This window comes from Mobula birostris, chromosome 9 (genome assembly GCF_030028105.1).
Source record: "Mobula birostris isolate sMobBir1 chromosome 9, sMobBir1.hap1, whole genome shotgun sequence".
Classification (NCBI taxonomy): domain Eukaryota; kingdom Metazoa; phylum Chordata; class Chondrichthyes; order Myliobatiformes; family Myliobatidae; genus Mobula; species Mobula birostris.
In genome coordinates this window covers 6924688-6951221 of record NC_092378.1, presented here as the reverse complement: position 1 = coordinate 6951221, position 26534 = coordinate 6924688, and the positions used below count along the sequence as shown (strand labels likewise).

Here is a 26534-nt window from a genome sequence, read left to right as displayed (position 1 = left end):
AGCACCATCCTCTGCCGAGCGCCTTCGACCTCGCCCCGGCCGCTGAAACACACAAAGCCGAGGATTTTGGGGCCTTCAGCCCCGGAGATTCCGGTTACCACACAGTAGCAATGGCAGCAAAGCAGGCATTTCAGAAGTTTTCCAGATGTTCCGCTGTGCTCTCACGTCTGTCTCCATCAAATCAGAATTGTGCATGGTCCCCTACCTGACAGATAACAGATATTCATCACCGAAGTGGCTGCGCGCACTGTCGTTGCGCCATCTTCTCCCCCCTTCACCAGTCCTTTATACCTCCTGTCAAAGAACTTACCCTGATTTATCATATTCTACTGCACTTACTTTGAGGGACCTTACTCTTTAGGGAACAGAAATAAAGACACTGACCTCTGTATAAGGTTAACCCTTTAATACGTGATCTCGGGGAGCTGTTGTCTTACGTCTCCACCAATGTCAGGTTACATCTCAAATTTATACAGTAACTTTTGTGCAATAGCCAACAGCTAACCATAATTAGTCAGCAGCTTCAAGAAGCACTTACTAAGTATCAGCAAGTCTACCACGCGATACACAAAATTAGGAATGCATGTCTACAGTCAATTCCTATATTTGCTAGACAATCTCCAAAAAAGGTTAACAATACCTTACAACTGGCATGATCTATTTCTAGCTATTGTTAGCTTGCACAAGCAAGGCAGCGTTTGCACCTTATCTTGTCACCCTCATGACCCAAGTCTTGAGTAATACTCAGCTAGTTAAGCTTGACAACAAAATTTAATTTTCTTTTTAATTTTCTTCCACACTCCCGTAATCCACTCCACCTGATTGGTTAGTCCTCATCCAATTAGTTTTCCGGTGTCCCACCTTGTTTACAATCAAATTCCACTTCTTACTTAGAGTGAGATCTTTGGCTCTGTTAAAACTATGTTCTTCCAGTTTATTGCAATGGCTTCCTTTACTAGGCAGTCCCAAAAGCCATTGGTGTGGCACAGTAGTTTTGTACTGTCTAAGTCAATCCTATGGCCACTGTAAATGCAATGGCCAGACAGGACGCAAAGTGGAAACCCACATCAAGGAGCACAGGAAGTGTATCAGTTTGGGTTACCCAGAGAAATCGGCAATAGCAGAACATTGCATTCAATAAATACCACTGGAGTAAACATGACTAGGCATCATCCCTGATGAAGATGGCAGAATTTGTCCTCAAAACATCGGTTATAATTGATACTTGTACCCAGTTGGAAGCCCAAGAAGAGTTTATTTATGATATACGCCAAGAAAGCACTAGATCCTTTTTCAGTATCTTGCCTGTTACCAAGTCCTCAGTCTGCTCAAAACCTTCTCACTCTTGATCCCTGGTGTGTGGTGGTCTGCTATTGGTAATACAACCTGGGGATTCTCAGCATTTCCCTTCGACAACCCCCCAAGCAAACACTCAGACATGTTACTGCTCTGTGCTACTTCATGCTTTCAATCATTTCCTATTCTTATCAACATCTGAACTTTCTGTGAAAAATTTCGGGACATATACCATAGTAAAAGCAAAATGCAAGTTGTATTTGCTGTTCTATTGTCTATAATTGAGTATACTTGTAGAATATAGAACGTTATGATCTGAACCTAGAATTCTGAAAAATTGAAATGAATTAATACATTGAGGTTGCTTTAAATATTATCATAAAGAACCACAGAACCCTACAGCACAGAAAACAGGCAATTCAGCCCTTCTAGTCTGTGCTGAAACATTATTCCGCTACTCCCACTGACCTGCATCCAGTCCAGACCTCTCCCATCCATGTACCTATCCAATTTATTCTTAAAACTTAAGAGTGAGCCTGCATTTACCACGTCAGATGGCATACAAGGAATGCAAGGAAAGAAGGAATGGAAATTTTGTGCTGCTGATTGCCAATTAACCAGAGGAATATATTTTTACTCACCAAACAGCACAGACTTTTTAAACAGGTAATTGAATACAGTTGATATTTCATTGTAATTTTTATATTTCTATAACATTTTACTGTGACCCTTTCAAAAAGGTCACTCAAAACCACTCCAGCCATAAACTGGGAACACCCTGGTGCTTGAGCATTTTCAAGCCTTTCAATAAATTATTTTACATCTTGCAAAGTTCTAGCTTCAACTCCCAGTAATTCCATTACTGCCACAAGTCATGATGACCTGTTGGCAGTAAATTACATTACACTGAAATGACATTTGTCCTGAGAAAATTAACACTTGAATTCTGATAGGCGCTGAGTTATAATTTGTTCTCACAGATGGTATCAGTATCAATCTCAGTCTCAACAGTCCTTTTCAATATAATCTGTTTGTGGATCATTTTCAACCAAATCTCATTCATTCCCTTTCTCCCCAGCTCCTCTCCAAACCCAAATAGGTTATCTACTGTTGGGATAAAATTCCATTGTTGATGCTCTTCTCTACTATACCAAGTGACTAATAAGACATAACATTCCCAGATTATCACCGCACCAGATATCACAAGTAAAGAAATCTAGCGAGTATATAGCTTCAAGCAGAAATCAAAAAAAGAGCAATTAGAACTAAAAACTTCCAAATGAGTTCACCCTGGCAAACTTAGGAGCATTATGTCTAATTGTAGCATATTGGCCAAAATGAGCTTACACTATACATACAAGAATTGACACTAGCTCCATCTTGGGATATGTATCTTAACTTTCCCCCGTCTCTCATTACCTTTGCCCAACTTTGATCTACACAATTGGGTACAAGTTTTATGTTTAAATCTTCCTTAATAATTCACTTCATTTATCTTCATTTGTGATTTAAATAATGCATTCAATGTGTAAATTTCCAGTTACTGATGCATGAACTGATACAAGTACCTAACTTGAATATTAGAAAGTGAGAAAGAATCTTTCCAGAGGATGCAGAATTGATATAGCTACCGTGGTGTGGCACAGTAGTGTAGAGCTTAGCATACTAAAATGACAGCACCAGCAACCCAGGTTCAATTCCACCGCTGTCTATAAGACATTTGTACGTTCTCCCTGTGATTGTGTGGGTTTTCTTTGAGGGCCCTGGATTCTTCTTACACTGGAAAGATGTACAGTTAGGGTTAGTGAGTTGCAGGCACATTATGTTGGTACCAGAAGTGGGACAACAATCCTTGCTGATTTGATGCAAACGATCCACTGTATGTTTGGAAGTACATTTGACAAATAAAGCCGATTTTAACTTATAGATTGCCCAAAACAACAAAATACTCAAATAATGCTGAAAACACCCAGCAGCTCAAACAGCATCTGTATAAAGAGAAACAGAGTAAACTTGTTAATCAGAAACACGAGAAAGTTTACAAATGATGGAAATCCAAAGCAACATACACAAAATGCTGGAGAAACTCAGCAGGTCAGACAGCATCTATGGAAATGAATAAACAGTCAACATTTCGGGATGAGACCCTTCCTCAGGACTGAGAAGGGGGAAGTTGCCAGAATAAAAAGGTGGGGGGAGGGGAAGGAGGCTAGCTAGAAGGTGATAGGTGAAACCAGGTGGGTGTGAAAGGTGAAAGCCTGGGGAAAGAATCTGATAGGAGAGGAAAGTGGACCACATGAGAAAAGAAGGATGAGGGGACAAGAGGAGGCCATTTACCAACATGTCGGACTTAACTTGCTACCGTACTAACTTTCTTGTTCCCAGTTCCGATGAAGGTAAATGACATGAAACATTAACTGCTTCTCTTTCCACAGATGCTCCATGACAAGCGGATTTCTTCCGTCTCTTCCATTCTTATCTCAGGTTTCTGTTTTATGCAGTGTTTTAATTTCTAACCCTAAACATATCTTTTCATAAACTTCGTATTTAATAATAGCAAAAATAAATTAAAGAATACATTTTCAAAAATACACTTAAAGAGATAGTTTGTGATAATACAAAAAAATTTAGTTCACTTCCTTGAGTATTCTTCATAAACAGACAAGTCAGGTTAAAGTGATAGTCCCCCCTTACAGGAGTGCTGGATTCTTAGTAGCTCATGAATACAAAATGTACAGAGCATCTACAATTCAGAGTATCTATTAGCCCTTTGTAGCCTTAGCTATTCAGGGTATTATTTCAAATATTACCAATTTCATTGGACATAAATGCAGTAAATATCAGTAAAACATGGTGTTCTCCAATGATTCATACTGTATAAATATGCCGCTTAATTAAGCTGTTTACGAATTATCGGACAAGCAAACACTTGAATTACTCACTCATAACTGAAAGTAATCTACATTTACTTCTACAAGGAAATCTGTCCAACTCATTTTCCTGATTGCGCCGAATGAAATAATAGCATAACATCCATTTGAGATTGCCATGAGATGTTTCTATCTGTACAACGTAGATTCTGAGCATTCAAATCAAAGAAAACAGACTATTTATTACTTTTTCAGTGATTTCAAGCAGTGACTGCAATTGATTCAATAGGTCCAGGTACAAAGGAAGATCAATAGCTTCCATACTTATAAATTTGTTCTAGAAATCTCTCTCTTACTTCTCACACACCTTTTTGCACGAATCTAAATTTCGATTAGATTTAAACATAATTTTAATACAAAATCAAATGACCCACTTCTGTTCAGCTTTAAATTACACATCCAGTGCCAGAGATACATATTATTAATAAAAAGAGCCTCAAGGACTTTCAAGGGAGTGTTATATTATTAATTTTTTTTTATTGAGATACAAAACAGAATAGGCCCTTCCAGACCTTTGAGCCACGTCACCCAGCAATCCCCTGGTTTAATTCTAGCCTAATCACGAGACAATTACAATGACCAATTAACCTGCCAACTGGTAGGTCTTTGGACTGTGGGATGAAACCTGAGCACCTGGAGGAAACCCACGTGGTCATGGGGAGAATGCAAATCTCTTTACAGGCAGCGGCAGGAATTGAACCCTGTTTGCCTAAACTGTAAAGCGTTGTGCTAACCACTACACTATCGTGCCACCCCACAAGAATGCATAGTCAGTAGGATTGCCTTCTCTTGGATAAAACAGGCAGATGCAACAGATCCCAATGTGCTACCTATACAAAAGTGGACTGACCTAATTAATATACGGCTGGCTGTCTTCGTCGGTCGTGGCTTTGCAGAATGTGAGGTGATGCATTTTGGAAGGTCAAATACAAGAAGAAACCATACAGTAAATGATAAAACCCATAAAAGCACTGATGTACAACGGAATCTGAGGATGCATTCCTATAGTTCCCTGAAAGTGGGAACAGGTGGATCGAAGAATGGTAAAGCAGCGTTCTTCGAGCTCATCTTCGTCAGTCAGAGCATTGAACTTAGAAGTTGAAAAGTCATATTGCAGCTGTATAAAACTTCTGTTAGGCCACATTTGGAGTAGTGTGTGCATTTCAATTACTCAAGAGATGGATTACATAAAGAGGCTATGAAAATATTTATACTGTGCTGAAAATGAACGAAGCTTAAGTTGCCTCTATCTGCATATTACTTGTACTAGATGAGAGACTTGTTCTTTTTACCCTCACACATAACACATAATTGCTTGATCTTCTTTAAAGATGCGTTTTCTATCCTTGCAAAGATTTTTTCTGCAAATTTGTTACATTATTTCTTCACCAACTAATTCATTTGAGAATGGTATAAGCAGTGGTCAGTGCTGAGTTGCTAGTTCACTCCACACTTCAAATATACTTAATTGGCACTAAAGCATTTCTTGAATATAATCACAATTGAATATTAGAAGCGTTAAACTCTAACAAGACAAAATGATAATAATCTAGTCAGCTGTTTCATTACTGTTGAGGTAGGGATAAATATTGATCAGTTGAAAGTCAATACACTTAATGCAGCAATGAGGACCTTGGTTTGCTCATCTTTACGTGGCACGGGACTTGAATCTGGAACTTCCTGATTCATTTATTTATTGAGATACAGTGCGAAATAGGACATTTCAGCCCTTCAAGCCGTGCCACCCAGCAATCCCCCAGTTTAGTCCTAGCCTAATCAAGGGACATTTTATAATGACCAATTAACCCACTAACTGATAAGTCCTTGGACTTTGGGAGGAAAGTGGAACACCTGGAAGAAACCCACCCAGTCACAGAGAGAACGTACAAGCTCCTTTAGGCAGCGACAGGAGTTGAACCCGAGTTGCTAGTACTGTAAAGCATTGTGCTAACCACTACGCTACTGTGCTGTCCATAAGCAAGAGAGACTGAATTCAACCAATACCAGCACCTGCAAAGACAGGTAAGGAAGGTAACCATATGCAATTCTTGCTTGACACCAGCTACAGTTACATGCAGTCCATTTTCTAAATTTAGAATATGTTTAAAAATCAAGCAACCTCTGAACAAAATCTTTGGTGGAGCTGACTTGATGGGCCAAATGTCTCAATTCTGCTCTTATGTCATGTGGTCTTGCTTTTAAACCATTTCTAACTTGGTAAAAAACAGATAGTGGGAAATAGGTCAGCTGAAGTAAACAACTTTCTACCAGTACATTTATTCTTAACCAGAAAAAAAACTGTTAAATTAACATGCTTAAACAAGCAGGGACAGTCTACTTTTCTCAAGAGTGGGATGAACTAGCAACACATTACTGGCCACAGATTACGCCATTCTCAAAAATGAATCAGTTGGTTAAAAATATAAAGCTACGCATTTGCTGAAAAAAACATTGGAAGGATAGAACAATTAAGTATATTACAACAAGACAGAAAGAATATTTTTAACAATACTTAAAACAAGTTGTAAACTAAAAGTAGTAAGACTAGACCTCTGTTAGTTTAACTATTCTAATTTTTTGACTCAATGGAAGCAACCTATTTACTTATAATATCAAAATCAGACGACAATAGCTGTTTAACAAGCAACTTTTTAAATCTAAGTTCCTCGTTCTTAAAGTTTAAAATTGGGGGCACCCAGGTAACAAAATTCAAAGCAATGCCTTTAGAAGTCTCCCTGAATACCCAAGGCTGTAGCAAGTTATAACGACGACCTTTCAACTATCGAAAAGAATGCCTGGAATTCACTGTACCTGGTGAGATACTGTTTATTCTACGAGTTGGTACAGCCAAGGTGCCTCAAAAATCAATTCTGCAATAATTTGTATATAAATATATACACTGATGTTTAGTTTGCTTCAGTGAACTAACATTTTAGCTGGAACATTAGCATTCATGCTGAAGCTGGGAATGTGGTGGGGTGGTGGGGGGGAGGGGTGCAGTTAAATTCATTTGAGATCAGAGGAATACATTCATGTCCACTTCCCCCACCCCTCCGCAACCTCTCATGTTATAAACAGAATTACCTCTTTGCTTAAAGAGTTGAAGTAAGTTCACAGACACAAGAGTTTTACTTATTCCTTCCCAGTAGCACGGCTAAATATTTTCAATACATAAAAGCTTACATTCTTCTCTAGCTCTTGGGTTATAGCCAAATTTTGACATTTTGGATGACAAGCAATCCAGTGAACCAGCAAAGGAAGAACTCAATTGGTTTAAGTTGAATGCATCTATAACATCATGTCTTCTGCTTCACAAATCCTTAACCATTTAACCACCATACTCTGCAATTGGTGGGACTTTAAAAATGATTTTCAAAGTGATAAAAGGAACTACATAAATGAACTTTAAACAAGTTAATAAAAGGCAAAATGAAGCAACACACATAAAATGCTGGAGGAACTCAGCAGGCCAAGAAGCATCTATGGAAAAGAATAAACAGTTGGTGCTTCAGGCCAAGAACCTTCAGCAGGACTGGAAAGAAAGAGAAGTCAAAGTAAGAAGGTGGGGGTGAGGGAATGAAAAAGCACAAGATGGTAGGTGATAGGTGAAGCTGTAACTGGGGAGGGGGTGAAGTAAAGAGCTAGGAAGTTGATTGGTGAAAGAGATACAGGGTTAGAGGAGGGGGAATTTGATAGGAGAGGACAGAAGACCATGGAAGAAAGTGAAGGAGGAGGAACAGCAGAGGGAGATGATGGGCAGGTAAGTAGATAAGGTGAGAGAGGGAAACAGGAACGGAGAAAGTTGGGGAAGGGCAATTACCGGAAGTTCAAGAAATTGTTGTTCATGCAATCAGTTTGGAAGCTACCCAGGTAGAATATAAGGTGTTTCTCCTCCAACCTAAGTGAGATTTCATTGTGGTAGTAGTGGAGGCCATGGACTGACATGTCGGAATGGGAATGGGAAGTAGAATTGAAATGGGTGGCTTCCAGGAGATCCCGCTTTTTATGGCAGATGGAGCATTGGTGCTCAGCAAAGCATCTCACCCTAATACAGGAGGCCACAGCAGGAGCACTGGACACAGTAGATGACCTTGCAGGTGAAGTGTTGCAAAGTACCATAGTTAGCTGCTGTAACAGGTCACAAAGAATCCAATATGAATTGAAACAATGAAAGCACAAGAGACTAATAAAAGACTAAAATCACTAATATCTCACAAACCACCAGGTTGCTTTGTTTTTAACTGGAAAGTAATATACCACTGGCTGACCAGCCAGTGGAATTTTCCAGTCATGTCTGTCTAAGACTGGACTAATTTTTGTTTTCATTTTTTCACAGCGCACATCTCTTCCATCAAACAGTGCTTGTGTTTAAACCAAGATGAGAACTATTGTTCAAATATGCAGATTTTAAAATTGTTTAACTAATTGAACACTTTTTTCTTAAATACACAAACTGTATCATATCAACACACAAAATGCTGGAAGAACTCAGGGCAGGTAGCATCTATAGAAATTACTAAACAGCTGATGTTTCAGTCCAAGACCCTTCTTCAGGGCAGCACCATACTCTGTACAATATTCCAACATGAAAATATAATCAGGAAGTCACATTTTCCCATAAAACATAGCTGGTCATTCTCCTGGGCAAAACACTGGAAGTATATAACTACAAAATTTTGCCAAGTAGATATCATGTGGCAAAAAACGGTGAGCACAAATAATAGATATGCAGAAAATTATGTCCAAGGCCATCATTTCACATTGGTCAGAACTTCAAGACTAAACTCTTTTTCACTCCCAGCTATCTCCAGAGTCACAATCTCATGGTCAAGGAAAAATAAACAAAACACAATCAAGGGATAAAATAAAATACTGACAATATAAGATTAAAGATTTTTTACCTCTATTTAATTCAGTGGGCACTGCTCCATGGAGAGAGAGCTGAATATTTAGTCCTGAGCATGTACAATACTATACCAACAGTACATTAATGTGTAATTTCTTTATCCACATAATTTCCGTTACTTTACTCAGTTGAAATTTGTCATTGCTACCTTACAGCATTCATTACATTTTATTTACCAGCTAAATAGTTAAAGCTATATTTAATTGAGAATCACAATACTGTACTGCTATAGCAGTTTTTTTAACAAGATTCACATGTGGATAGCAAATTACTTTGCCTTTCTGGTTTATGTGCCTTCATTTTTCCATATTGTATTGTATCTGCCAAGTGCCTTCCCACTCACTCAGCTTGACTATATCTCCTTTCAACTTCTTTAAACTTAGTGACACCTACCTCCTCAGTCATCTACTGTCGCGATAAGGTCATACTGGATAGCCTACAACCTGATAGCATGAACATCGATTTCTCAAACCTCCGGTAATGCCCCCCCTCACCATTCCCCAACCCCTTTTCCCTCTCTCACCTTATCTCCCTGCCTGCCCATCGCCTCCCTGTAAGTGCTCCTCCCGTCTTTCCTTTCTTCCATGACCTTCCATTCTCTCCTATCGGACTCGCCCTTCTCCAGCCCTGTATCTCTTTCATTGATCAACTTCCCAGCTCTTTATTTCATCACTCCCCCTGCCAGTTTCACCTATCACCTTGTGTTTCTCTCTCCCTTCCCATACCTTTTAAGTCTACTCATCTTTTCACTCCAGTCCTGCCGAAGGGTCTCGGCCCAAAACGTCAACTGTACTTTTTTTTCCATAGACATTGCCTGGTCTGCTGAGTTTCTCCAGCATTTTGTGTGTGTTGCTTGGATTCCCAGCATCTGTAGATCTTCTCTTGTCTGAAACTCCCTGAAGTAGGTATTTCCAGTTTGCTTCACTTCAAAGTTAATTTGAGCCTTAATACCCAAAATGACAGTGAGGCAAGCTGAAATTATGTTTGCCAGCATTAAATGCGCATTGAGCGTCAAAGCAGCTTGTGGGAAGCTGACAGGGAAAATAAACTTTTTTTAAAAAACTGTGAACCAGCTACTGGGCCAGATATTAATCTGGTTTTAATTAAAAACAGCTTAACACAAAGTACAGGACATGTATATTCACAAAAACAAAACTGAAACAGTGGTCACAGGCTGGCAGACAAAGCACTACGTTACTTGCATAAAACATTGAATACTTGGAAGGCACTCTTTCCTCACTGACTTTGGAATGTGCAGGTTTACCCTTACTAAACAAAAAAAGTCCCAAACATTGCAATACCTTAAGACACAATCTGCTCTCTAACATCTCAAGTGAAGGAACTTGGTACTTACTGCTCATAGTTAAAATGTGCACGAGAGATTTGAATGACTGTTATTTCTGCACCAAAAGAACTTCACACCTGTGCAATATTCTTTTAATGAGGCACGGGAGACAAAATAAGTACAAAACTGAGGAAATACGGGGAAAAATAAACATCCAAAAAAGAACGGAATTAGGATCAATACAGCTGGGCAAACAATTACTGCAATATTCCAAATTGGTAGCTCGCCAAAATTCTTTGTTATGTCTTTGCTATAAATAAATGGTGCATGAAAATAAAAGTTGGATCAGCTTCAGCAGGCCAAGGACAGCCCTGCTCTGGACAATCAACCTACTTCTGCAATGGGACAGTAGGGGGCAAAAACTAAAATTTACTGTCCAGTCGTAATCATAAAGCAGAACAATTGGAATGGAAAGCCAGGCAATTCTTACATTTAAATGGCAAGATGTTGGAGCCTTTCAAATCTAGTGAGATTCCATCAAGTAATAACGATTTTTGATTACACATAAGCACCACTGTCAAGTCAACAGCAGAATTTCAAGGGCAGTTTATATATGGCACTCTTTAATAAACTATGTTATATACTGAATCTAATTATAGCTCTTTAAAAATCACTCTACTTCAATGATAATTAAATCTTTCTCAAATTATTCATTATCTTTTTCCAAAGAAATATATTTTAATGAGCTATTAGACAATTGATTTGTAATTTCAGTTCGAAGTTACTAAATTCAAGCCCATTTCAATTACAGCAGGATAAATGGCCAACCACAGAACTACTCGAGCCCTTTCACTGCAATTAACTTGAACTAAAGTATTTAGCATAACTTGTTTTACTGGTTTGATTGAGGTTTTAGCTTCATCTGTGCATAGTTTTATGGATGAAAGTAATTCAGAATCTACATTAAAATAAAAGAGCTAATGAGACTTTTAAAGCAAACAGAATTATGGTTTATTTGAGTTAATATGAAACAGACATTTCAAGTTTTCATTTGGAAACAAATCAAATTGTAATTACCTTGTGGTTTAATGTTTGAATCCTCAAGTTCCATGAATAATATCTGCAGTACTTGTGGTTCTATGTGCCATGTCCTGAGGACAATGTAGTTGTCAATCTGGTCTGTTGCTTTAAAGTTACCAGTCTTTAAAGACAATTTGTATCATTGTGGCAACTTACAGTCAGTCGAGAATAATCAGAGGACTTTCTAATTTTAACTTTGCCAGGTCAATGCGAAGATGAAAATGAATAATAATCCGAGGGACCTTCAACAATAAAGACCTACCACAACAAGGTCAAAATCCTCACTCAGTTTTGATGCCGAGGTGCAACGGATGGCATTGTGAAGCATTTCAATCACTAGACACATACTCTACAATTGATCCCACTGAGGAACCACCATGTTTTATCTGCGGAGGTCAAAAAGACAGGTGCAGAATCAGAATCAGGTTTAATATCGCCAGCATACAGCATGAAATTTGTTCACTTCGCGGCAGCAGTACAATCCAATACATAATATAGAAAAAAACCTGAATTACAATAATTACATTTATATTAAATAGTTAAATTAAATAAGTAGTGCAAAAGAAAGTTAATGGGTTTAATGTCCATTTCAAAATCAAATGGCAGGGGGAAGAAGCTGTTCCTGAATCAATGAGTGTGTACCTTCAGGCTTTTGTACCTCCTTCCTGATGGTAACAATGAGAAGAGGGCATGTCCTGGGTGATGAGGGTCCTTAATGATGGATGCTGCCTTTCTGAGACACCACTCCTTGAAGATGTCCTGGATACAACGGAGGCTAATGCCCATGATGGAGCTGACTGAGCTTACAACTGTCTGCAGCTTACTTCGATCCTGTGCAGTAGCCCTCTCCCTCCATACCAGACGGTGATGCAGCCAGTCAGAATGGTCTCCACGGTACATCTGCAGAAATCTGAGTGCTTTTCGAGTGTTTCAGGCGACATAACAAATATTCTCAAACTCCCTATGAAATATGGCCCCTATGGCAGCAGTACAATGCAATACATGATAATATATAGACTACTAACGTCTATCTCAAAATCTCATTGGAAGTGCTACCAAATCCTTTTTCAAAAGGAAAATGACACAAAGGTCTGTTACAACACTAAGATGACACAAGTGGAGGAAGATGTCACTTCCCTACTTTTTGCTGGGGAGTGTTGAGGCAAAAGACAGCAAGCAGCCCACAACTAACACACAAGGTTCTGGCCACGAACCTTGTTTATCTATTTATAAGCAACAAGAACACAGAATAATAGTTGTCTTTAAAGATTACGTTATAACTGCAATAAAGCTAGTGAGGTAAACGCGCACAAAACCAAATTTCCTTCAGCTTACACACAGATTTATTTTGACACTGGCATTAAACACCATCATACCCCATAAACTGGTGGGGAAACTGTTCTCGCTGGGTCTCAACACCTCCCTCTGTAACTGGATACTGGACTTCTTAAAAGAAAGGCCACAGTTAGTCCGTGTCAGCAGCAACATCTCTCGTCCCATTACACTGAGCACTAGCTTAGAATTTCTATCAATCAAAAACATTGCTGGAATTCACAAAAGTAAACAGAATTTTCCTGGTATCAAAATATATCTTTAAACCAGAACCTGTTAACATTGTGATCAGGTTATCACACTGAGCTATTCTATTATATAGGCAAATAATTAGCATTTAGCTCACCTCTGGTCTTCAGAAATAACTGATTATGTACTATGAGGATTTAATTCAGCTTTGGCAGTGGCACAAAACAACTGATTGACAACCTGTCTGCAACCCACCAAATTTCCATTCCACTGAAGTCATAACCAAGAGAGAAAAATCCATCACTTCTGTTCAAGCCTCATGATTTGAAAATTAAAATGTACCAGCTTTTTCCAGTCCTCACAGTTCACTCTTGTTAATGCATCCACTATGCTACAGTGAAGCATTTCGGGATGTTTCCTATGAAATTTATCACTATGACTAGCTGTTGTTAATAAAGCAAAATACTGACACAAGTATTCTAATTATACTTCGTGCATTTAAAAGGTGCACTTCTCTACCACAGCAAACAAAAAATCCATTGTTACAAAGCACCTGGTATCTACATAATACAAATTCCATAGAACATAGAACAGTACAGCACAGAACAGGCCCTTTGGCCCACAATGATGTGCCAAACCAGCTAAAGTAAATCTAAAACCCCCAAAAACTAATCCCTCCTACCTACACAATGTCTATATCCCTCCATCTTCTTTACATCCATGTGCCTAACCAAATGTCTCTAAAAGTCTCTAAAGTATTTGCCTCAACCACCATACCAGGCAGTGCATTCCAGGCATCCACTATTCTGAGTAAAAAGAAAACTTGCCCCTCACGTCCCCTTTGAACCTACCCCCTCACATCACCGTCACTGACCCCCCCCGTCACTGACACCCCGTCACTGTCCACCACCTTCCCCCACCGTCACTGTCCACCACCTCCCCCCACCATCACTGTCCACCACCTCCCCCCCAGTCACTGTCCACCACCTCCCCCCCCTCACTGTCCACCACCTCCCCGCACCATCAGTGACCCCCTCTCACCTTTGATGCATGTTCTCTGTATTAGACATTTCAACCCTGGGAAAAAAGATATTCCCCGTCTCCCCTATCTATACCTCTCATAATCCTATAAAATTCTATCAAATGTCCCCTTGGTCTCTGCCACTCCAAAGAAGACAACCTAAGTCTCTCCAGCCTTTGCCTTTTCTGAGGCTCTAAATCCAGACATACTTAACCTAACACCTTCTGATGATGGGGGAGTGCTTCTCTACATTACAGCTGAACATACTAAAACACAGCTGCTTGAAGAGCTCAGTGAATCACACAGCACCGGTGGAGATACAGGATGGTTACTATTTCAGAGTGAGACTCTGCAATCAAGATTGTCCTGATGCAGGGTCTCAACTATCCACAGACACTGCCTGAACTGCTGAATCCTTCCTGCAGTTTGTTTTTTTTTTCAATCCAAGTTTTGCAGTCTCTTATCCCAACTGACAACATGCCTTAATTTGTTCACATTTCAGCAACTAGACAGCTCAAAGGTAATGAAAAATCTCCCAGTACAATAGGGAACACACTGTTGGAGGAAAGAAGCATGCTGCCATGGAAAACAAAATAATATCCCTGCTGGAAAAAAATGCAAAGCTATATCTTTCCAAAGCTACAGAGTCTAATTGCTAGTAAGTAAATTGTGGATTCTTACAGTGCTCAATTAAGACACTGCTGTAAGTAAACACTGGGAAATTCATAGAAGCAGCAATTACAAGACTACAGACAGGCTGACTGCTGCATTTTGTATTTCTGAAGATTTCCTTTGTACTTCAAGTGCCTCACTTCAAGTACAACAGCAAGGAATGTGCACTTGAAGTAGGCAGGGTATTTTATAGAGCTATAAATAAATAGTACATCAAAAATTAGTTTTAAAAATGGCAAAGGTAACTGCAATGTTTAATAATATTTCAACATTTGATGGCATTGTAAGTGGCACTGCTGTCTTACAACCACTTGAATCAAAGTTCAATTCTGAGTGGGAAAAAGGAAAGGGGATGGTGAAAGGGGCAGGGTGGGAGGCAGTTACCAGAAATTCGAGAAATCAATATTGGAGGCCATCCAGATGGAATATAGGGGGTTGTTCTTCCAACCTGAGCGTGGTCTCATCGTGGCAGTAGAGGAGGCCATGGACTGACATGTTGGAACGGGAATGGAAAGTAGAATTGAAATGGGTGGCCACCGGGAGATCCCACTTTCTGTGGCAGATGGAGCACAGGTGTTCGACAAAGCAGTCTCCCAAACTATATCGGGTCTCACTGATATACAGGAGGCCATCTTTTGTCAAATTGTGACCAGATTGTTTGCATTTTCTTATAGAAAACCAGGAAGAGCCAATGAGGTTCCAAAGACGAAACGTTGTTTAAGTCATGATACTATTTATTACCCTAACCAGATAAATGAATATTACATTAGTGGGGTCTATGAACAGCCAAAAGGTCAGCTGCAATTCAAGAATCCAGCTTTAACTTTTCTGTACAGTGTTCAGAAACTTAAGGCATAAGCTAAATTGTGACGGAACTGAACTGAATATGCCTGAACTCTTTCAGTTTTGTGTTTTATATTCCGTGTTTTTCTTGTTGCACGATATTTTTTAGCGTGTGGGGGGGGGTTCCATATTTTTCCTTGTTTCATGGCTGTCTGTTGGGAAGATGAATCTCAGGGTTGGAGACTGCATACATACTTTGATAATAAATGTACTTTGAATCTTTTAAAAAACCTTAAAATGCTGTATTTTGCTGCATATTGCATAGCAAGTGTGGAAACTGCGGTAAACATTCCTCTGCCACCACTCCCAAAAGGGAACGCATATAGTGTAACATTTTGAAAATGCTATTCTACTGAATTTTTTTGCCAGTGGTATAGCGGCATCCACACTGGACTTCGGGGTGAGTGGTCGTGGGTTCGAAACCAGCCAGCTCCTTACAAGCTTTCCATCCGTGCTGGGTTAAGCATCGAGCTAGCAACTCAGCCTCGTAAAAAGACAGACAAATGCTAAAGAAATGGCAAGGTTGCAGCCCAGTGCGCCACAAGACGCAGAGAGGAACAACAATTCCATTGAATTTGAATCTGGCCTACTCACTCCTTAAAAATATATAGATTATATGCTTGTTAAACAAAAGTAGACTGTATTCACTGTATTTACCCTATACGTCTCACTCCAAAATGTACTGATACTCGCTGGGATTCATGTAGTCCAGACGAAGGGGCTCAATTTGAAACGTCAATTGTCCATTTCCCACTGCAAATGATAGCCCACCCGCAGAGTTCCTCCAGCAGTTTATAGAACACTTAGCTGTCAACTTTCAAAGGACAAATGAAAATATATTCAATCATGCCAAAAATAACATTGAATGTCTCTTATTATAACTTTTTTTTTGTTCAGGGTACAAGAACCAAACTTCATCACCTGTTCTTCCTGGAAATAATACCATAATCTTTTAGTACCAGCTTAGAGGGCAGACGAGGCCGAGGCTTAAGGATTCATACAAAGTTAGCGCCTCAGAGCAATACTCCCATAGTACTGCACTGAAATATGTACCCCAGCTCTGGAATAGGGTTTCAACCCACAACCTTGTGACTCTGAGGCAAAAATGCTATCACTGAGCCAAAGCTGACACAGGGCTTGTAAGCTATTTTGTAAACATGGTGAAAAATATTGACTTTATGATGACTTTTTCCCACCTCACAAGTGTAAATATCTTTTCCTCTGGCTACAAAATACATGGGAGACGAAGTCTGAATTCTAGAAAACATGCATTATTTATGGATCCAGGAATTTTAATCAGGCTTTGAATCTTTTAGTATGAGTAACAAATAAATTACCTTCTTAGGCCTCCACTGATAACCAGTGCAGGACAATAGGGAAACAAAGAATAGTCTATTAATTATTATAATGCAGCACAATATAAATAGATAGCACTTAACAGGTAAGTTAGAGTCAGAGTGATAGAAAATACAGCACTGAACAGGCCCTTCAGTCCATCTAGTCCATGTTAAACTGCTTACTCCCATTGACCTGCACTGGCATTGACCTGCACCAGGACCATAGCCCTCCATACCACTACCATCCATGTACCCATCCAAACTTCTCTTAAACATTGATATTGAGCTCACACGCACTACTTGTGTTGGCAGCTCGTTCCACACTCTTCACGACCCTCTGAGTGAGGAAATTTCCACTCATGGTACCCTTAAACTTCTCACTTTTCACCCGTAACCCATGACCTCTTGTAGTCTCACCCAACCTTAGTGGGAAAAGCTGCTTGAATTTACCCCGTTTATACCAAAGTTAAAATGCAAAATTTCCACTTGCAGCACACTTCAAATTCCTTGATTTGATTAGTATTATGATTAATTTCATTACCACCATTCTATGCACTCAAATCTCTTCACAAAGTCGTCCTCTGCTATTGTGATTAATGGTAAGTCAAAAGGACACCCCCACCACTAAGCACATCTTTCCCTCTCCACCCCTCTCCGCTTTCCGCAGGGATCGATCCCTCCGCGACTCACTTATCCGCATGTCCATCCCCACGGATCTCCCACACGGCACTTATCCCTGTAAGCGTAAGTGCTACACCTGTCCCTATACCTCATCTCTTGCAACCATTCAGGGCCCCAAACAGTCTTTCCAGGTGACACAACACTTCACTTGTGAGTCTGTTGGGGTCACCTATTGCATCCGGTGCTCCCGGTGCGGCCTCCTCTACATCGGTGAAACCCAACACAGATTGGGGGCCACTTCGTCGAGCACCTTCACTCCGTCCGGCACAATAGACAGGATGTTCCGGTAGCCACCCACTTCAACTCTGCTTCCCATTCCCATTCAGATATGTCCATACATGGCCTCCTCTACTGCCATGATGAGGCTAAGCTCAGGTTGGAGGAGCAACACCTTATATACCATCTAGGTAGTCTCCAGCCCCTTGGTATGAACATAGAATTCTCCAACTTCCGGTAATTCCCTCCCTCTCCCTTCCTCTATCCCTATTTCACATCACCTCCCTCATAGTTCCGCCTCCTTCTACTATTGTTCTCCTGCCAATCACCTCCCTACTTCCCCTCCCCTACCCCTTTGTCTTAAAAATTACTGTTTTTTTCCACTACCAGCATCCTTCAAACCCTCCCCAAAGTTCTTCCTTCAGTCCTGACGAAGCGTTTTGGCCCAAAATGTCGACTAATCTTTTCAACTGATGCTGACTGACCTGCTGAGTTCCTCCAGTGCATTGTGAGCGTTCCTTTGACAACAGCATCTGCAGATTATTTTGTGTGTCCAGGATATGTTGAACTTCCAAAGCACCCTAACACTAATACCACATGGGTGTGTGTCTGGTTCCTTAACCTTACAAAGCCCCAAACCTGAGTGTGACGGCATGTTAAAACCAAACAAGATAGTTCACTGAAACATTCATAGAAATCCCGTGGAAGCCAAAGTGGACAGAAATTGCTGTTTTGAGTTTCTTTTATTGCTACTTTAATTCACCATGCATGTGGTGCATATCACAAGTCCTGGTTAGGTGACCACTGATGCCAGGCAGACAATCCCTGAAGAGTATTGATAATGGCTGGGGTCACCCATCTTGTAAGGATACTGCCCAGGAGAAGGCAATGGCAAACCACTTCTGTAGAAAAATTTGGCAAGAACAATCATGGTCAATGGAAAGCCCATGGTCACCCACGTCATATGACATGACACATAATGAACATGCTATACATCTTGGGGTTCAAGTTCATAACTCCACAAACGTGGCTACAGATATTGATAGGGTGGTTAAGACAGCTTATGGAATGCTTGCTTTTATTAGTTGAAGCATTGAGTTCAAAAGTCAAGAGGTTACTTTGCTACTTTATAAGACTCTGGTTAGGCTACATCTGAAGTACTGCAAAAAGTTCTGGTTACCCCATGATGGGAAGGATGTTGAGGCTTTGGAGAGGGTGCAGAAGAGGTTTACCAGGGTGCTGCCTGGTTTAAGAGACCAAGTGCTATCATGAGAGGCTGGACAAACTTGGATTGTGTTTTTTTTGGTGCAGCAGAGGTTGCGGAGAGATCTGATAGAGAATTATAAGACTATGAGAGGCATAGATCGAGTATCTTTCTCCTAGGGAAGAAATGTCTAATACCAGAGGACATGCATTGAAAGTGAGAGGGAGGAAAGTTCAAAGGGGATGTGAGGGTTAAGTTTTTTCTCAAAGATTGGTGGATGCCTGGAATGCATTGCCTGGTATGCTGGTAGAGGCAAATCAGAGGCTTTTCAGATACGCCTATGTAGGCACATGAATGTGAGGGAGATGGAGGTATACGGACATTGTGTAGGTTGGAGGGAATAGTTTTTGTTTATTTTTTTAATTTACTTTTTAGCTGGTTCAGCATGACATTGTGGGCCAAAGGGCTTGCTCCTGTGCTATACTGTTCTATGTTCTATGAAAGTCAGACTGGCTAAATAGCTTTCCTCACCAACAACTTTCTTGTAATTTCTACCTTCACTATCATTTGTTCCTCCCTTAAGACGTACTTCTCTGACCATGCTTCCAGCTGCTCTGTTGTTAATTTTTCTACTGCTGGCAAGGCATTGGTAAAAGCTGCAGTTGAAAGGGACAAGAGGTAGAACTTCGAGATGGTAAATTTCTGTGAAAAGCACTTAAGGGTTATACAATCCATCCAAGTTTTAAACGTTGAACAGATGCACAAGCTCTGCACGACTAGATTGAGCAGGCAGGTACCATGTACCGTGAGTCTGATCAGGGACAGATTCTGGACAATGGTTGGACTGGATACCAAAAATCACTGCGTAGTCCAGAATAGGAATGGGTCACATTCAGGATGGGTTTTAACATGCAGAACTCTAAAGTTCAGGTTAAGCAAAATCAAAGAAGGGATAATGTGAGCAGTCATACCCCAGACAATGCTGACTCAGGCAAAGTCCATCTTAGGTGCAGGTGCAAAATAGAGAGACGCCACAGGGCATGATGAAACACTTAACTAGCTGGTCCCCCATTTTCCAGCCTCCAAATACATCAGAGTATTGGATGCACTGCTGCCCATTTCCTAGTTCACACTACTCCCATTTATCCATTGCCCCTCTGATTGCTGACCCACCATAGTTGTCTGTACGTCAGTACTTTGATATTACAATTCCCAACCTTCAATGTCCAGAACCTCCTAACTTCCACAGCACTAAGTTCCTATTTTCACCCGTTCAGGATCTAACCCCTGGAAATCCATCCCCAAATCTTTCCACTTTCTTCTCCTTTAAGGTAGCCCATAAACTCCGCACCTTTGGCCAAGATGTTTATTAAATGATTTGTCCTAATGCGATATATTTTGGGATATCTTATATAATCCTAATGCAATACTGAGCAAAAGGCAAGGAGACTCATGCCGAATGCATTCCTTCATGTCCTTCTCTTTTAAAGTCTCAGTTCAGACATTAGACACTTGAATGGAATGTAAAAGAAAACCATCAGCAAACAGCAGAACTTTATCCACAAAAATGACGTGAAGTAGACAAATAGACAAAGAAGTTTGGCAGAAATGGGAATAGATGATGGTACTTTGTGAAAACTGTTGTGGAATAGAAAATTATAATTATATGTTGTGTCATGTTTTCAACACAAAAACCTGTCATGCACAACAATCTATATATATATATTCAGAAGCATTGCTGATATGTTTGGCTGTTTTGACCCTTCATCCTGCTGAAGGGTCTCGGCCCGAAACATCAATTATACTTTTCTCTATAGATGCTGCCTGCCCTGCTGAGCTCCTCCAACATTGTGTGTGTGTGTTGCTTCAATTTCCAGCATCTCTTGTTTGCCCTTCTACATCCAAGTGTGATGGTATTCCTGAGTCTCCACCTGGGACTTGCATGACTGACAGTAGTGAAAACCGAGCTATTGACATGATGAAGGAAGCCCTGAACACCTCCAGAGAACCTTCATTGTTGCCCCGAACACCAACGGCGTAAGGGACAATAGGAGTAAGTCCAAGACTCAGCAACATGCAGCGAACGACTTACATCTGACTCCCTAAAGCCTTTTACTACCACAAAGTCACAGTGGAACAATCCAACAACATTCAAAAGGTTTAAGACCACCCAAGAGAAAAAAACGTTTCACCTGCACTCAAATATTCGCTCACTCGACCATCAGTGCACTCTGGCTGCAGTGAATATCATCTAAATGCAATTACTCAATAAGATAGTACAGATAGTACAGCTACCTATATTACCAAGAAGGATAAAAGCACAAACTCCATTGCAGCAACACACTATCCAGCCTTGAAATTATATAGTTGTTCCTTAATTACCAGTGTTTCTAAATCCCAAGACTCCATCTGCAAAAGTACTGGGTGCATATCACAGATCCTTGTTATCATTGCATATCACTGACACCAGGCAGACAATCTCCGAAGGGTATTGATAATGGCCAGGGTCACCTGTCTTGTAAAGACACTGCCCAGAAGAAGACAAAGGCAAACATCTGTAGAAAAATTTGCAAGAACGATCATGATCATGGAAGACCACGATCATCTACATGATACGACACGGCACATAAAGATAAAATGAACATTTTTACCAGGAAGACTGAGTGGTGCCTAAAAGTGGCTTATCACAGCTGCTGCAAAACAACTAATTTCATCACATATGCCAGCAATAATAAACATGATTCTCATTCTCTCAAAAGATATTTAGTGATCTGAAAACTTAGGAAGTACCAATATTTTCTAGAAAGCATTTGGATAGTAAAATTTTGTAAATACCAGATACCATATCATTTGAATATATTACGTTGTCTGAAAATCAAACATCCAGTGCGCCTGGATTTATTATCAGATAATATACACCACAAACAATAAACTTCACAGCTTAACATTAACAAAACGTATTGGACATATCAAAACAAAGATCAGCAAATTCCTCAATTTTTTTTTATCAGCACTGTGCCAAGAAGCAAATGCCACAAATTTAAGTTTTATTATATAATGGCCAGAGTCTACAAACATTTTATCCTGTTCTAGCAAAAAGAAAATAAACTGAATTGAAATAACCGACGTCATGCAACACAAAAATATGAGAGTGAAGCTTAATATCTATAAACATTGTTCATCGGCCATTTCTGGAGAAATAATTGCCCAATACTGCAACTTCCAAATCTGAGCATTAAAGAATGTTTAGTTTTCAAATGTTATATTTCAGATAGCTTTAATATCTCAGAGATAACATCCAAAAGAAAATTGCATAATTTCTAGTCTTCTAAATGACATGAGGACCATGGAATCTGAGAAACACAAACTATGCACAGGCTCAATTTAATGCAGGAAATCCTGTCATTAAGTATTTGAAGAAAACAGTGGCAGAATGGTTTACCCAGATTTATTTTTAATAAGGTGTCTTGTATGAAATTCAATTCATCTTCCAAGTTAAGAAACAACTGAGGAATTCTGTTTTGTTCATTAAGTTTGTATTGGGTAAAGTGAGGAGGCTTCCTGTATGCAGCCGATCACATCACAAAGACGATGACAACTGACAGAGTCCCAAAATAGAGTTAATTATTGATCCTTCCATGGCGATACAGATTAATTTATACCATTTGGAAGAAAGTAATCTTCCAAAAGCAAAGCATATGAAAGCTGATCAAACAAATCTTGCCTGTCTTTTACTTGCTAAATACAATATTGAATTTATTTGTGAGCTGAGACTCAGAAAATGCTGTTAGAACTCAGCAGGTCAGGCAGCATCTATGGAAGGGAATAAATGTTCAGCTTTTCAACCCCTTCGAGTCCTGAGGAAGGATCTCGGCCCGAAACATCGACTGTTTATTCCCCTCCCTTGAAGCTGCCAACCGACTGAATTCCTCCAGAATTGTGTATGCGTGGGCGTGCGCTGATCCAGATTTCCAGCATCTGCACATTCTCCTGTATCAGTTTTAGACTACCCTTTTCAGTCAAAACAGCTTTGGATGTTTACATTTGCAGTAGGTATCTGTACCTTTTGTCAACACATTAATTTGCAAAACTCAGACATTCTTACTTAAATAGCAGATAAGAACTAGTCTCCAGTCCCCATCTCATTAAATGACCACATTTCATACACAAATATGAAAACTTGATCTAACACTTAAAGTTAAGATGAGCTCTTCAAATAAAATGCATTCCTTAAACTCGGTCAGCCTTGGAGCAGAGACAGCCCCTTTCTGATGACAACACTTCCCACAGGACAGAAGGGGAAAAAGGAGGGTTGTGTTATGAAGAAGGGGGTGAGAACTGGGCACAGAGAGTCAAACCCACAAACAGCGAGAGTTTAAGCCCAGAGCAGAGAAGTGGTCAAGCAGAGAATGAGGAGGATGGAGACACGAATCGTGGGCCGAGGCAAAGATGAGTAGAAACCAAGCCGATTGACTGTTGGATTTAAACAGAGTTTGGGTGTCATTCAATGAACTGGGATAATTGAGATGCAAAGGGACTTGGGAATCCTTGTGCAAAACACTCTAAAGGTGAACAGTTTTGGGCCCCTCGCCTAAGAAAAGATGTGCTGGCATTGGAGAGGGTCCAGAAGAGGTTCACAAGAATGATTCCGGGAATGAAAGGGGAGTGGGGCTGAGGAGGGGGATAAAAAAGGATCAGCCATTATTGAATGGTGGAGCAGACTTGATGGGCCAAATGGCCTAATTCTGCTCCTCTGTTTTATGGTCTTATAATTAAGAACAACCAGGAAGCATTATACATGAACGGACAGGCCAAGGGGCTGTGGGTATCAGGCAAAGAGGGTGGGAGCACGGAGTCAGAGACAAGGGTCAGGAGTAGAGTGAAAGGACTCAAGCAATAATACAAACCAGAGTCATCTGAGGGAAGTTGGACATAAAATGGCTGGTGGAGAGAAAAATTTACTAGTTCAAAAATAGAGATATGGAGACAGAGACACCAGTGGGCTGAACAAGGGATGGGAGGTGAATATGGTCATGGAAATCAGAGCCAGAATAAGGAAGTGGGTCCAGGACCAGGAAGCCACAGTTCTAGCTCTTGTTCAAAGACAGAGATGGGGCTAGATTCTCAGGTGTTTTTGGGGTAAAGGCAGGGAGGGGGTTGGTCACAGTTTGAACAGAAGGGGACCCAGCCTGGAACTCAGGAAGAACCACAAGGGTTCAAGATGTTACTGGGGCATGGGCAGAAACAGTGTCAGAGACCTAGATAAGGTAGCAAATTGAATTAGACATTGGCTTCATGGGAGAAGCCAAAGAGTGGAAGTAGATGGTTACCTCCAACTGTAGTGGGGACTGGAAACTAGAATCCCTGTGGTGTTCTGCAGGGATTGGTGCTGGTCCATTGATGTTTGTCATCTATATCAATGATTGGATGATAATGTGGTCAACTAGAGCAACAAATTTGCAGATGACACCAAGATTGGGGGGCTATAGTGGACAGCAAGGTTGGGTTAAAAGATGAAATGTTTACAGGAAACATGAGGGGGCCTCATGTTTCAGAGGGTTGTGAGAGTGTGGAACGAGCTGCTAGGGCAAGCGGTGAACACAGGTTCGATTTCAACATTTAAGAGAAATTTGGATAGGTACATGGATGCACACGGAGGGCTATGGTCTAAGGGCAGGTCGATGGGACTAGTTCAGCACAGATTAGATGGACTGATAGGCCTGTTTCTGAGCTACAGTGGTCTATAATTCTATGAATATAAAGTAATGAAATGCAGATGGGGGTGGAGAGGTGAATGAGGGGGTGGAAGAGGATGGTGAATGAGGGGGTGGAAGAGGATGGGGAATGGGGGTGATGGCGATTGTGATAGTGATGGGTACACAGGGCTTGGGACGGGGGTGGGCTAGGGTGCGGGTGTTAGAATGGGAGGGGGGTGCAAATGATGTTGGTAGGGACAGGACAGAAATGGCAGGAGACATTAATAGGGAGTCAAAGTAAATCATCATGCATAAATCACCATATACTACCCTGGGTTTATCTTTCATATGGGCATTCGCAGTAGAACAAAAATGTAATAAAATCAATCAATACTACATACAAAAAGTGACAAACAACCAATGTGCAAAAGGCAATTCTGCAAATATTAAAAAAAAACAATTAACATGTAAATAAATAATACTGAGAACATGAGCTGGAGAGTCCGTGAAAGTGAGTCTATAGGTCGTATAATCAGTTGAGTGTTGAGGTGAGTTAAGCTATCCATGCTGCTTCAGGCAGAAACAATGGCAGGAATCTTGGCAGAGATGCTGATGGGGTTCTGGACAAGGATAGTGATGGCAGTCCAGGGAGAGGCAAGAACATGCAGTTGGGCAGAGATTGCATTAAGGCCCAGACAGGACAATGGCCCTGGCAACAGGGGCTGAGATGAAGATGTCAATGAGACCCAGACAACAACAGCAACACGGACCCAGGTAGAGATGGCAAAGATGTCAAAGCGACCCAGACAGAGGAGGTGACAGGCACTTGGGCAGGTGTGGGGAGGGGTGTTAAGAGAAGAAGATAGAGAGGAATATTCAAAAAGTCATGGGGAAGTTCAGATGGGAATGTGATTCAGGCAGGGATAGCAACCAAGAGATGAAGAGCGCCATAGATAGGGGCATAAGACATGGGTAGGGAAGAGATGAAGCTTTGACCAGGTGGTGGGAGAGGAGGGTGGTTTATGACAGAAAACCAAGCGGGGTATACGGGGTGCGAGGGGAAGGAGTCTAACCGAGTGCAGTGAGGGAGGGGGTGAGGTAGCCAGGGTCCGGGGTGGGCGGTACAAGGGGTGGATGTGCGGGGGGAAACACTGTCCGGTGCCGAGCGTTAGGGAAACTCCCTCACTCCGTGGCCGGGGTGGGGGTCACTGACCAGCGGGGTCTCTGCCCGCTGAGACTGAGTCGAGTCGCGCCGATCACCGAGCCCACTGTTTACAAACACGGAACTCGCTCCGCGTCCCTCTGGTCCTCTCTCTCCCCCCACCCAGCGCCCGCCTCATCGGATCGGTACTCACGTTCCTGTTCCGAGCAGCAGACCGCAGGCCCGGCCAGGCCGGGAAGGACAAGGCAGCGAGTGCCCGAGAGGGGCTCGGGCTGAGGCTGAGAGCGGCTCCGCTTCAGGGAGAGCACAGGCCGCAGCGCAAGCGCATTCCCCGGCCAACTGCTTCCGGGTCGCAGAGCGCGGCCGTGCCGCGGAGGGAGGGAGAGCGGCTGCTTCAGCCGGGACGCCGGGCGCGGGGCATGGGGCGCGGATCGGGGATCGGGGATCGGGGGGAAGGGGAGCGGCGAGGCGATGGCAACGGCAACGGGGATGCTTTGAGGGGCTGGAGGCAGGATGAGGGAGGTGATGGCAAATGGTTTGAGGGGCTGGAGACAGGATGAGGGAGGTGATGGCAAATGGTTTGAGGGGCTGGAGGCAGGATGAGGGAGGTGATGGCAAATGGTTTGAGGGGCTGGAGACAGGATGAGGGAGGTGATGGCAAATGGTTTGAGGGGCTGGAGGCAG

The 26534-nt window shown here is 41.4% G+C and overlaps 1 protein-coding gene across 4 annotated transcripts in view; it reads right to left on the bottom strand.

The window, feature by feature from the left end:
* The window catches only part of frs2a (fibroblast growth factor receptor substrate 2a), a 118671-nt gene extending 92497 nt beyond the window's left edge, over nucleotides 1-26174 (bottom strand). For 3 of the 4 annotated variants that reach the window (XM_072267451.1, XM_072267450.1, XM_072267455.1), the window contains exon 1: nucleotides 26044-26174. The gene's annotated coding sequence lies outside the window, so the exon portion shown is untranslated. Of the gene's footprint in view, nucleotides 1-7310; nucleotides 7377-26043 lie in introns of those variants that run through there. The other variant, XM_072267452.1, reaches the window with a different exon arrangement.
* Nucleotides 26175-26534: the final 360 nt, after the last annotated feature.